Source organism: Suncus etruscus, chromosome X, assembly GCF_024139225.1.
Source record: "Suncus etruscus isolate mSunEtr1 chromosome X, mSunEtr1.pri.cur, whole genome shotgun sequence".
Taxonomy (NCBI): domain Eukaryota; kingdom Metazoa; phylum Chordata; class Mammalia; order Eulipotyphla; family Soricidae; genus Suncus; species Suncus etruscus.
In genome coordinates this window covers 4,997,162-5,009,776 of record NC_064868.1, presented here as the reverse complement: position 1 = coordinate 5,009,776, position 12,615 = coordinate 4,997,162, and the positions used below count along the sequence as shown (strand labels likewise).

Genomic DNA, 12,615 nt, shown 5'->3' with positions numbered 1-12,615 from the left:
TATTCTTCTAAGAACAACAGCTCAATTCAAAGGGGCTCTACCCTCATGACATAAGCATATCCCATAGTTGTTACAACCTAATATCACAACATTGACACTACATTTCAACATATAGTTTTGAAGAGGACACAAGCATTTTAGATAATAACTAGTTTAATCTTGGCTATGTTCTGCATCCTCGTGTTTCACTAAAATCCATGGGCTATAAAGAAGAGTTAAGTAAATACATAATTAACTTTGTAGAAGGATGATCAGAGGCCTACAAATGGTAACATATGTAACCTCATTTATGCACTCTACCCAATGAGTAAATTTAATGCATCACAGTCTTTACAGAAAAGTCTTGTGGTAAGGAATATTATTTCTATGTTTAATTTATGTTAACAGGTACACTTTAAAGGAAAATATGCTCAAGTATCATCTCCCAGAATATATATTATAGAAGTTGGTTAACAGGACACTTACGTATTCTTTTGCCACGTGTCATCTTGGGATCTCTCATCATTTATTATCCGATAGCAGGCCTGCAGTGTATAGATGGAAAAGTCACACCAGAAGGAAGAGAGCTGTTACACTCTCCCCCTTCTGGCTCCACATCTGTGTGATACTAATTTAATCAGGTACATGATTAACTCACTCACCTTAAGCTTCAAAAAGACCTCATGCTATTTTTAGTATTATGATTTAATTATTCACTATAGTCATATCCATCTCAACTTAGGTATATTTCTGAACAGTCAGAAATATAATCTGAATAAAAATATCAATCCTCATTTTTATTCTAGCCCCCAAGTCTTTATAATGCTTTGGTGTGAACATATCTATGATAAACACTTTGTGGGGGGCTAAAGGCAATAATACAGTACAATAATACAGCATATAGGATGTTTACTTTGCATATGACCAACCTGGTTTTGATACCTCAAATCAATATGGTCCATTAAGCATCTCCTGTAATGATTTCTGAGTGAAGAACCAGGAGTAGCCTCTCAGCACCACTATATGTTGCCTAAATGCACAATGAAAAATACCATAAAAGATTATGTACTCTGAGCAACCTGCCCTCGTCCGGCTGGGTCTTCTTGACTCCCACCATCCTCAGCCCTCCAGGACTGAGCCTGAGCCAGTTCAACATCTCGAAGCTTCAAACCCTCACCCACCATCTTGGGAGAACAAGGCCTAAATGAGTTTCTTCAAAATGAAGTCATTAATTATATGCATTTTGGTCATTCAAAAAGAGGCTCGAGAATCAAAACAGTAGATTTCTGCTTTCAAGACATGAAAGGAGAGCAGGCTGGTGGAGGAGACATTCACCGTCGATGAAGTGTCCTATGTCCTGAATCGGCTACAAGCCATGGTGCATAGTGAGGTGGATTCTGAGCTCATCAACACAGCATACACCAATGTTTCACTCCTGCGGCAGCTTTTCTCCCAAGTGGAGAAGTGGTACCTTAATCTGCAGACATCTCTGTACTTGAACACAGAGAATTATTAGAACAAGTTGCAGAATTTGAAAATTCAGAATTTATGTTTTCAAATAGGAAACCCATGATAGATATCATGAAGCCCAAACTTGCTCCACTTAATGAACATGGAACATCAGAACTCCTAAACAAGGAAATTTTAAGACTCATAGAGGAGAATTAAAACTTAAAGTCAAGGCTGAAGAATACTGAAGTACAGGCTACAAATTCATTGGTTGAGAAATCGAAATTTGAAATAACTGTGGAATTTACAGCTTGATCAAGGAGGTCAAAAGAACCACAGAACTTGAATCATCTTATTATATCTCATAAATTGAGAAAAAAAGAGGATGATACCAGGAGCAAACAGACACTTGAAATTTGAGTGAAAATAAAAAATGATCAGCTCTAAGCTCCATACCCAAAGTCAATGACAACAGAATCAATATCTCCAATCTACAATAAGTTATATACAAAGGGTACCTGTTACACTAGCAGTCCAGGGGACAAAACGGGGAGGTATCAGATGCAAGCTGGGAAGAGGGATGGAGGGAGGATAGCACTGATGGTGGGAATGGTCCTTATTCACTGTCACTATGTACCTAAAATATAATATGAAAGACTTGTAATTCACATTGGTCACAAAAAATTATAAGAAAAGATTATGTACTATGAAAGTGTTAGAAACTACTTTGAAGCAAGTATTGGAATAAATTAATAGCAGATAGGTTTTAAATCCAAGACAATATCTAAAATTGTGGGCCAATGAAATAGTACAATGGGTAGAGCACTTGTCTCGCAGGTGGTTGATTCTGGATTAAATCCCTGGAATCCTATATGATCCCTGAAGTTGCTCCAGGAATCTTACCTGTGTGTAGCACCAAGAGTAATTTCTGAGCATCACTAATTATACCCTCCCAACAATAAAAATACAAAATAGTCCTAAAACTTAAATAAAAACAAGAATAAACTAGTGAGAAATCTGAACAGATTCATATGGGCTAGATTTTCATGTTTAGAAATATTTATTTACATTATGATCTATTTGCTTTTACAAAATTCTACCTACAAAGTAGGCATAAATGTGAAGGCAAGAGAAAGAAATGTGCTAAAAAATGAAGGACATAATAAATTTCTGTGGATAATTCAAATTACAAAGTAGGAATCCAGGAGAACAGAGTTAAAAACAAGAGAGACCTGGGGTCGGAGAGATAGCACAGAGGTAGGGCATTTGCCTTGCATATGTCCAACCCTGAATGGAACCCGGTTTAATTTCTGGCATCCCACATGGTCCCCAGGAGTGATTTCTGAGCGCAGAGACAGGAGGAACCCTGAGCACTGCCAGAAGTGGCCAAAAACTAAAAATTAAAAATTAAAACAAGAGAAACCTGACTACTTGCAAGGTATATGAGACAACTAATTAAAATTTTTTCCATAATTATCACTGGGTGATAGATTGGAGTTATAATATATGGTTGTCAATTAGCTATTAGAATTTGGTCAATAGGACATGAGTCACATAATATATTAAAAAATAATCATTGATATTTTATTCAGTTATTTAGAAATTATTAGATGTACCTGTGAATTCACACTATAAATTTCATGCTCCAATTTAATTTTAAAATTGAATGCAGAGATGCAGAATCATCTGAAAATTTTATTCCTGTCACATATATGTTTCATAAACTATGTTCTGGTTTTCTAGTTATCTCTGTAATCTAGCAAAACATTTGTACCAGCAAAATATCAACATTAGCCTGCTATGTAAACAACATTCAAGAAACAGCACTCTTTTGGGGAGTTATAAGATTTATTATTTTTTATTTTTAAATAATATCTATCTTTAAGTACCATGATTAAAAACATGTTTGTAGTTGAGATTCAGTTGTAAAAAGTACACCCCCCTTTAGCAGTACAACCTTTCTGGCACCAATGCCCAACACCTCCACCCTCCCCACCTCCGCCTGTATTTGAGACAGGAATCTAATTTTCTCACTCAATACCATTGTACTCGTGTAGTTATTTATCTAACTGCACTCACCACTTTTCTTGGTAAGCTTCATATCATGGTCCAGTTCTTCCAGCCCTCATCTCTGTTGTCTCTGGGTATTATTACCATACTGTCTTTTATTTTTCTTAAATCCCACAGATGAGTAAGAATATTCTGTGTCTATATCACTCCCTCTGACATTTCACTCAGCTTAATAGTTTCCATGTCCTTATATGTACAGAAAAATGTCATGACTTTGTTTTTTCTGATAGCTTCATAGTATTCCATTGTGCATATGTACCACAGTTTCTTTAACCACTTATCTGTTGTCAGGCATCTGGGTTTTTTCTAGATGTAGTTAGTGCTGCAGTGAATATAGGCATACAGAGGGGATTTTTGTGATTTATTTTTGTGTTCCTAGGGTATATCCCTAGGAGTGTTATTGCTGGGAGCTCAATTTTCATTTTTTGAGGAATCTCCGTATTGTTTTCCATAAGGCTTAACTAGATGGCATTCCTATCAGCAGTAAATGAGAATTACTTTTCCCCTATATTCTCACCAGACTAACTGTTCTTGTTCTTTGTGATGTGTGCCAGTATCTGTGGCAAGAGATGGTACCCCATTGCTGTTTTGATTTACATCTCCCTGATAACTAGTGATATGGAGCATTTTTTCATGTGCCTTTTGGTCATTTGTATTTCTTCTTTGAGAAATTTTCTGTTCATTTCTTCTCCCCATTTTTGATGGAGCTAGATGCCAAATACCTGGACTCAACTTAACTAAAGAGGTGAACGACCTATACAAAGAAAACTACAAAACACTGCTTCAAGAAATAAAAGATGATACAAGGAAATGAAAATACATATAATGTTGATGGATTGTGAGGATAAACATCATTACAATGGCAATAATACCCAATGCACTGGACAGATTTAATGCATTTCCTTTATGGATTCCCATGACATTCTTCAAAGAGTTGGATCAAACACTCCTAAAATTCATTTGGAACAATAAATGTCCAAGAATAGCTAAAACCACCCTGAGGAAAAAGAAGATTAGAGGCATCCGATTACACAACTTTAAATTGTACAACCCCCATTAACATTAGTGACACACAAATTCAAATAACTTGGAGGCAACTTGAATAAAGATGTGAAGGACCTACACTAAGAAAACTATAAAACCTTGCTCCAAGAAATAAGAGAGGACACTAGGAAATTAAAACACCTACCCTGTTCATGAATTGGCAGGAGTAACATCATTAAAATGGCAATACTCCCCAAAACATTGTACAGATTTAATGTGATCCCTCTAAAGATACCCATATCATTTTTCAAAGAAATGGATCAAATAATTATGAAATTTATTTGGAACAATAAGTACCCTTGAATAGCTAAAGCACTCCTTGGGAAAGGAATATGGAAGGCATTACTTTCCCCAACTTTAAACTTTAACTTTAAACAAAGCAATAGTTATCAAAACAGCATGGTATTGGAATAAAGACAAACCCTAAGATCAATGGAATAGGTTTGATTACTCAGAGAATGTTACCCAGACATACAATCACCTAATTTTTATAAAGGAACAAGAAATTCTAAATGGAGCAAGGAAAGCCTCTTCAACAAGTGGTGTTGGCACAACTGGTTAGTCACTTGCAAAAAAGTGAACTTAGATCCCCTGCTAGCATCATGTACGAAGGTAAAATCCAAATGGATTAAAGACCTCGATATCAGACCTGATACCATAAGTTATTTAGAACAACATGTAGGTAAAACACTCCATGGCATTTAAGGAGGAAACAGCACTATCCAAACAATTGGAAGCAGAGATAAACAAATGGAAATATATTAAGCTGAGAAGCTTCTGCAAATCAAAATAAACAGTGCCCAGGATACACGAGCCACCCACTAAGTGGTAGAAATTATTCAACCAATACCCATCAGATAAGGGACTAATATCTAAAATATACAAGGCACTGACAGAACTTTACAAGAAAAGAAATCTAATCCCATCAAAAAATGGAGAGAAGAAATGAACAGACACTTTGACAAAGAAGAAATAAAATGGCCAAAAGGCACATGGAAAAAAAGTGCTCCACATCACTAATCATCAGGGAGATGCAAATCAAAACAGCTGTGAGGTACCGTATCACGCCACAGAGAATGGCACACATCACAAAGAATCAGAACAAGCAGTACTGGGGGGGATGTGGAGAGAAAGGAACTCTTTTTCAATGTTGGTGGGAATGCCGTCTAGTCCAACCTTTATGGAAAGCGATATGGAGATTCCTCCAAAAACTGGAAACTGAGCTCCCATATGATCCAGCTATACCACTCCTAGGGATATAACCTAGGAACACAAAAATACAATTAAAAATCCCTTACTCACACCTATATTTATTGCTGTGCTATTTACAATAGCCAGACGCTGGAAACAACCAAGATGTCCTTCAACAGATGAATGGCTAAAGAAACTGTGGTACATATACGCAATGGAATATTATGCAGTCTACAGGAGAAATGAATTCATAAAATTTTTCTATACATGATGTACATGAAATCTATTATGCTGAATGAAATAAGTCAGAGAGAGATATAGACTAAGAATATTCTCCCTATCTATGCTATGGGTTTTAAGAAAAATAAAAGATATTTTTACAATAATCCTCAGACACAAAGAAAGGAGGGCTGGAAGGTCCAGCTCACAACATGAAGCTTACCACAAAGAATGGTGAATGAAGTTAGTGAAATAACTACACTAAAAACTATCATAACAATGTGAATGAATGAGGGAAGTAGAAAGCCTGTCTAGAGTACAGGTGGGGTGGGGTAAGGAGAAGGGATATTTGCGACTTGGTGATGGAAATGTTGCACTGGTGAAGGGGGATGTTCTTTACATGACCTTAATCCAACTACAATCATATTTGTCATCAAGGTGTTTCAATTAATATTTATAAGAAAAGTAATGGACTCTCTTTCCATAAAATGTATAGGCACATTATAAAATATTGTATTACAAATGAATTTTCATTCAAAAAGCATGGTATTAGGTTAAAATCTGACCTTCAGATCAATGAAATAGACTTGAGTATTCAGAGGCTGTTCCCCAAAGATATAATCAATTATTCTTTTATAAGGAGCTAGAAAATCAAAATGGGTCAAGGAAAACCTCTTCAACCATTGGTGTTGTCCTAACTTGTTAGCCACATGCAAAAAAGTGAGACTGGACCTCCATCTAACACCATGCACAAAGGTCAAATCCAAATGGATTAAAAACCTTGATATCAGACCCATAACCATAAGGTAGATAGAACACACATATAAAACATTCTATTACAGTGACAGTAAAGGCATCTTCAAGGAGGAAATATCACTGTCTAAAACAAGTGGAAGCAGAACAGATGGGTCTATATTAAACTGAGAAGCTTCTTCAGCTCAAAGGAACTAGTGAATAGGATACAAAAGCCACCCACAAAATGGGAGAAACTATTCACCCAATACCCATCAGATAAGGGGCTAATATCTAAAATATACAAGGTACTGACTAAACTTAACAATAAACAACATTCTTTACATATATTTCTTTGGGTTGGAAAGACAGCATAGGGGTTAAGACGCATGTCTTGAATGAAGCCAACTGGGTTTGATTTCTAGAACTTCATGGTTCTCTGAGTACCATTGGGGTAATCCAGGTAATCTCTGTAAATTCAGGCTACAAGCAACACCACATCCTCAGCCCTCATATTAAACTTCTGACCTGTTGGCTGAGCTTTCAGGGAAATTTCTAAACCTCTTGAGCTCCCCTTGGAAGCCCCTAATATATAATAGTCTTCTGGATGAAAATAGATCTATTCAGAATTAAAAATTGCTTGAAATATTTAAATTATTTTAATTTATTTTATCTATTTTGGGGGGAGTTTGGACTACATCTGCAGTACTTAGGGTTTACTATTGGCTCTGTACTCAGGAATTACTTACTCTTGATGTTATTTGGGGGACCATATTGAATGCCAGGGATTAAAATTGGTGCATCAGTTTGCAAGACAAATGATCTACTTGCTGTACTATTGCTCTGGGCCTCTAGACTTATTTTCATTACATTAAATCCTGTGATATAATAAATTATATTTTAATGCCTTTTAGTGTATGATATATGTTAATTTATTGATAAAATTATTTTGGTGATAAAATAGAATTATGTGTGTATTTATAACAACTTTCAAGTACCACAATGTATAATTTTATAGTCTTGCTATCTACTGATAATAAAAATATTAAAACTTTTATTTTTAATAGTTTTCTTTGGATTATTTAAATATTTTTATTGAATCACCATGAGATACATTTGTGAATGGTTGAGTTCTAATCATACAATATTCTAATACCCATACCATTTTATGAAGTTTACAACAGTTTTTGAAGTATCACTGAAAAGTTTAATTAGTTACCCCATACATATTCTATTTAATATATATTTTCACAATATTTTCCCACTTATTAAATAGGTATTTAATGCCTATTATTTGAAAACAATTTCTATAGGAGTTTGAGATAAAAGAATGTTCTGCTGGAGCCTAGAAATGGTCGTATGTCAGGAAACTTCAAGGGTAGGGTCTCCTTGTACTTAGGCCAAAGTTTTTACTTTCCATGACCCCCATACTTTGGTGGGCTCATGTAAACGATAATTGCCACACTAACATTGTTTTTACAGTGCTCCTTTGACTCCAAACCTTTAAGATAACACTAGTAAAAATATCTGGAACTGCAAAAAAAAATGTTTATATTAGTGTTAACATGTATGCTTTTAAATGCACTAGCTATCTGGGGGATAAAGGAGGGAGATAAAAGAAAAAAAAGAATGTTCTCTATGCTTACAAATTAGTATGAGAAAACAGATAATTGTATAAATAACACTGAAAATAAACATAATCTAACTTAGAAGTTAAAATGCGGTAAATAGTATTTTTGTATATGAAATAAAATATCTTTAATGCTGGGGCAGAACAGTGGTGCAAGGAGTATGGAGTCTGCCTTGCCCACGATAACCTAGGACGGACCACTATTTGATTCCCTGGCATCCCATTTAGGCCTCCAAGCCAGGAGTGATTTCTGAGTGCATAGCCAGGAGTGTCATATATATATATGTATATATATTTATGCATATAAATAGTTATATGCATAAATATATTTGAATATATTTATATGTTTGAATATATTATATATTTATATATTTGTATATATTTATATGCATAAATATATATATTTGAATGCTGATTTTTCTACTTGGCCATTAAAATTTGCACTTATCACACTGAGTGGTATATAGTTAATTAGCAAGATGATTGTTACAAATCATTTTACAGTTTCTGAGTCCTTCACTAATCTGGAATCATACTCAATAATTTGCATTTCTAAATTCCCTGATAATTCTGATATTGCTGGCCTAAAGGTCCAACATTAAGAAACATTGATGCTCTATGGCAAAAATCATCCAAGTCTGAATCTTGTCTCACTATTTTACACCTATTGGATTTCTGAGTATGTATTAGTCACCAAATTAAAATTGTGCATAATTGTACTCATTTCAGCAACATATATACTAAAATTGGAATGATACAAAGATTAGCATGGTCCCTGAACAAAGATGGCATACAAATTAAATGAAGTGCTCCTTAAAATGTGTTTAATGCACTCCAGAAAGAAATTAAAGAGGATCTAGGGAAATGGAAGAACATCCCATGCTCATGGGTAGGTAGAATCAACATAGTCAAAATGACTATCCTACCAAAACTACTATATAGTTTTAATGCAATCCCAATCCAAATTCAGACATCATTCTTTAAAGAATTAAAACAATCAATCATAAAATTCATCTGGAACCACAAAAGACCCAGGATAGCTGAACACATATTGAAAAACAAGAAGCTGGGTGGCATCTCTTTACCTAACTTGAAACTATACTATAAAGTCATAGTGATCACAACAGCATGGTACTGGAACAAAGACAGGACCTCAGACAAGTGGGTTAGAACAAAATTGACAGACATAAATCCCAAGATATACAATCAACTAATATTTGACAAAGGAGCCAAGAACTTGAAATGGAACAAAGAAAGTCTCTTCAACAAATGGTCTTGGTACAACTGGAAAACCACATGTAAGAAATTCAAAATTGGTGGCGCTGGAGGTAAGGTGCCTGCCTTGCCTGCGCTAGCCTAGGATGGACCGCGGTTCGATCCCCCGGCGTCCCATATGGTCCCCCCAAGAAGCCAGGAGCAACTTCTGAGCGCATAGCCAGGAGTAACCCCTGAGCGTCACAGGGTGTGGCCCAAAAAACCAAAAAAAAAAAAAAAGAAATTCAAAATTGACCCATACCTCACTCCTTATACAAAAGTCAACTCAAAATGGATCAAGTACCTTGAAATCAGACCCGAATCTATAAAGTTTATTGAGAATAAAATAGGTAGAACACTCGACAAACCTATATATCAAAAAGGTCTTTGAGGATGGAGCACCAATGGCAAGAACTTTAGCGTCAAACATAAACAAATGGGACTACATCAAACTAAAAAGCTTCTGCATGGCAAAAGAAACCCTACTTAACACAAGAAGACAGTTAACTGACTGGGAAAAAATCTTTTCACTCAACATATCAGATAAAGTGCTGATATCCAGCATATACAAAGCACTCAGAAAGCTGAGCCACCCAAAACCAAATAAAGGCGTAAAAATGGGAAGATGAAATGAATAGACACTTCTCTGAGGAAGACTGAAAGATGGCCAACAAACACATGAAAACATGCTCACCTTCACTCACATGAGAGAAATCCAAATCACAACAACAATGAGGTATCACCTCACATCAGTGAGAATGGCTCACATCAAAAATAATGGGAACAGTCTCTGTTGGCGGGGATGCAGTATGCAAGGCACTCTCATCCACTGCTGGTGGGAGTGCCCCCTAGTCCAACCCCTATGGAGAACAGTCTGGAGAGTGCTCAAGGAACTCAGAATTGAGCAGCCATTTAACTCAGCGATTGCTCTCCTAGGTATCTACCCCCAAGTCGGAAGAACATTCATCCCAAAGTATGTATGCACCCACTGTTTTTCACAGCACTCAGTATAATAGCCAAGTCTTGGAACCAACCTCGATGTCCAACAACAGATGAGTGGATCATTAAAATGTGGTATCTACACACAATGGAGTACTACATGGCAGTCAGAAATGATACAATCATGGACTTTGCAGCAATGTGGATGGACCTAGAACATATGTTAAACGAAGTAAGCCAGAAGATTAAAGATAAACACAGAATGATAGCACTATTCTGAAGCACCTAGAACATATACCATATACACAACTAATACTCAATGATCAAATAACAGGGTTTAACTGGGTAGAAACTCCAAACACTGTAACAGTCAACATATACTGGGGAGTAGTGTCCAAATCACATGAAAGAGGAACAACACAAACTGTTGACTACACATTATACCATAAAGAAACTAACAACAGCAAAAGCAGCAGCAAAGACAGAACAGGTATGTAATCAGCCTTTTACTACAAAGGCCCATAATAATCTCTTAGGGATCCTATACAGGATTACAGGTAAAGATTACCATGGTAAATCACTGACTCCAATGGAAGCATTTCAAAATAATATGATTTAATGCCTTAATCCTACTATATTTAAAATAACCTCTCGGATTTTTTATCCACAGGTGTTCTTGGATACAAAGGGTGGACAACCTGAGATGGCACCTCGGGACTTGGTCACATGAGATACCATACCCAACTTGCACTATGAAAAGATCTCAATAAAACTCTTTAATATACCCTTTATTTCTAGGTTATACCTTCTTTTAGGACCTGAAGTATGTGACCAGCCAGATCACCGAAGCAGCAACTGTGACCTACAGATTTATACTACAGGGCCTACTCATCAAACACATTCAAGCAAACTAACATTTCTTTTCTCTTTTTTCCTCTCTTCTCACTATTTTTTCTTCTTTTTCTTTTTAATCTTATTTGTTCTTTTCTCATTTTCTGCCCCTTTCCTTCTACTTCCCACTTTGCCCCTGTTAGAAATCCAACTATCCCCTCACCCCTCAATCTCATCCAGATTTCCCACCTTATTAAAACTCTTCACCCTCAGTTCTTAATCTATTAGGCTTCAAGACTGACCTCCTACCCCAAAGAACCAGTATCCAGCAGCCAAGTGAAGGGACACCCATTCAAACCCACACCTCATACCTGGCAAGAAAAGTCAACCAACACCTCTGCTGACACACGTGGTATGGCCCTCCTTACCAATTCTTCCTAATGTGGACTGTTGCTTGATACTGGACTTAGCTCTAAAAGGACTCAAAATGCAAAAACTCTACCCAAGACGTCCCTGCCACAAATCTTTTGCTAATCTCAAGAAGGTCATGGTGTGTGATGAAAAGGTGCCCGGGAACCCACACCCTCCAAGAAAATCTCAAAAGACAATGGGGAAACCTATAGTTCCATTATAAGTGTAAGCCTTGTATAACACTACCTCTTTACCTACTCTTCCCCAAATATAAGGTAGTCTCCTGCACCACTTTGTTACTTTATTTACTTTTTTATTTCATTTTTTATTATTATTAAAAAACTTTTTTCTTTATACATATATTTTATCTTTATTTTTATCTTTTTGGGGTATGTGACTTGCTTCTGTTTTCATCTCTCTCCACCTCCAAATGCACCGGCAATATGATGTAGCACCATTTCTTTCTGCAAAGGCACACTAAAAAAAGGGGTAAGGTTATGTATAAAAACAAGCTCTTATCTACTAGGGATAAGATCTCATACTTTTTTACACACAGGGGCATCTCCCACCTTGAACACATGTCATGTGGACCCAACTTAGACCCCAGGTGATTAGACACCGACCGTACAGCCTGGAACCTTGTATCCCAGGCATAGAAATGACACAGTTCTTTACAACAGCTACAAAAACCAAATCCCATCTGGGACATTCTTAATACTACTCAAACACCAACATGGCCAAACTCTAATATGATATCCCGACAAGGAGGAAATTGGGAACAACTTGACCTAAGAGCAGATTATCCTACCTCACCAGCTAACGATAAGACAAAATCAGAAGACTTGTCATTCTTTGGTCTGTACAAA

The 12,615-nt window shown here is 36.2% G+C and overlaps 1 non-coding gene and 1 pseudogene across 1 annotated transcript; both read left to right on the top strand.

Annotated features, from left to right (window-relative positions):
• Positions 1-1,170: 1,170 nt before the first annotated feature.
• On the top strand, positions 1,171-1,774 carry LOC125999390 (leucine zipper transcription factor-like protein 1; annotated as a pseudogene).
• Positions 1,775-9,028: 7,254 nt separating this feature from the next.
• On the top strand, positions 9,029-9,140 carry LOC125999588 (U6 spliceosomal RNA). The gene has a single exon (XR_007492116.1). It is a non-coding gene; the product is annotated as a U6 spliceosomal RNA (small nuclear RNA).
• Positions 9,141-12,615: the final 3,475 nt, after the last annotated feature.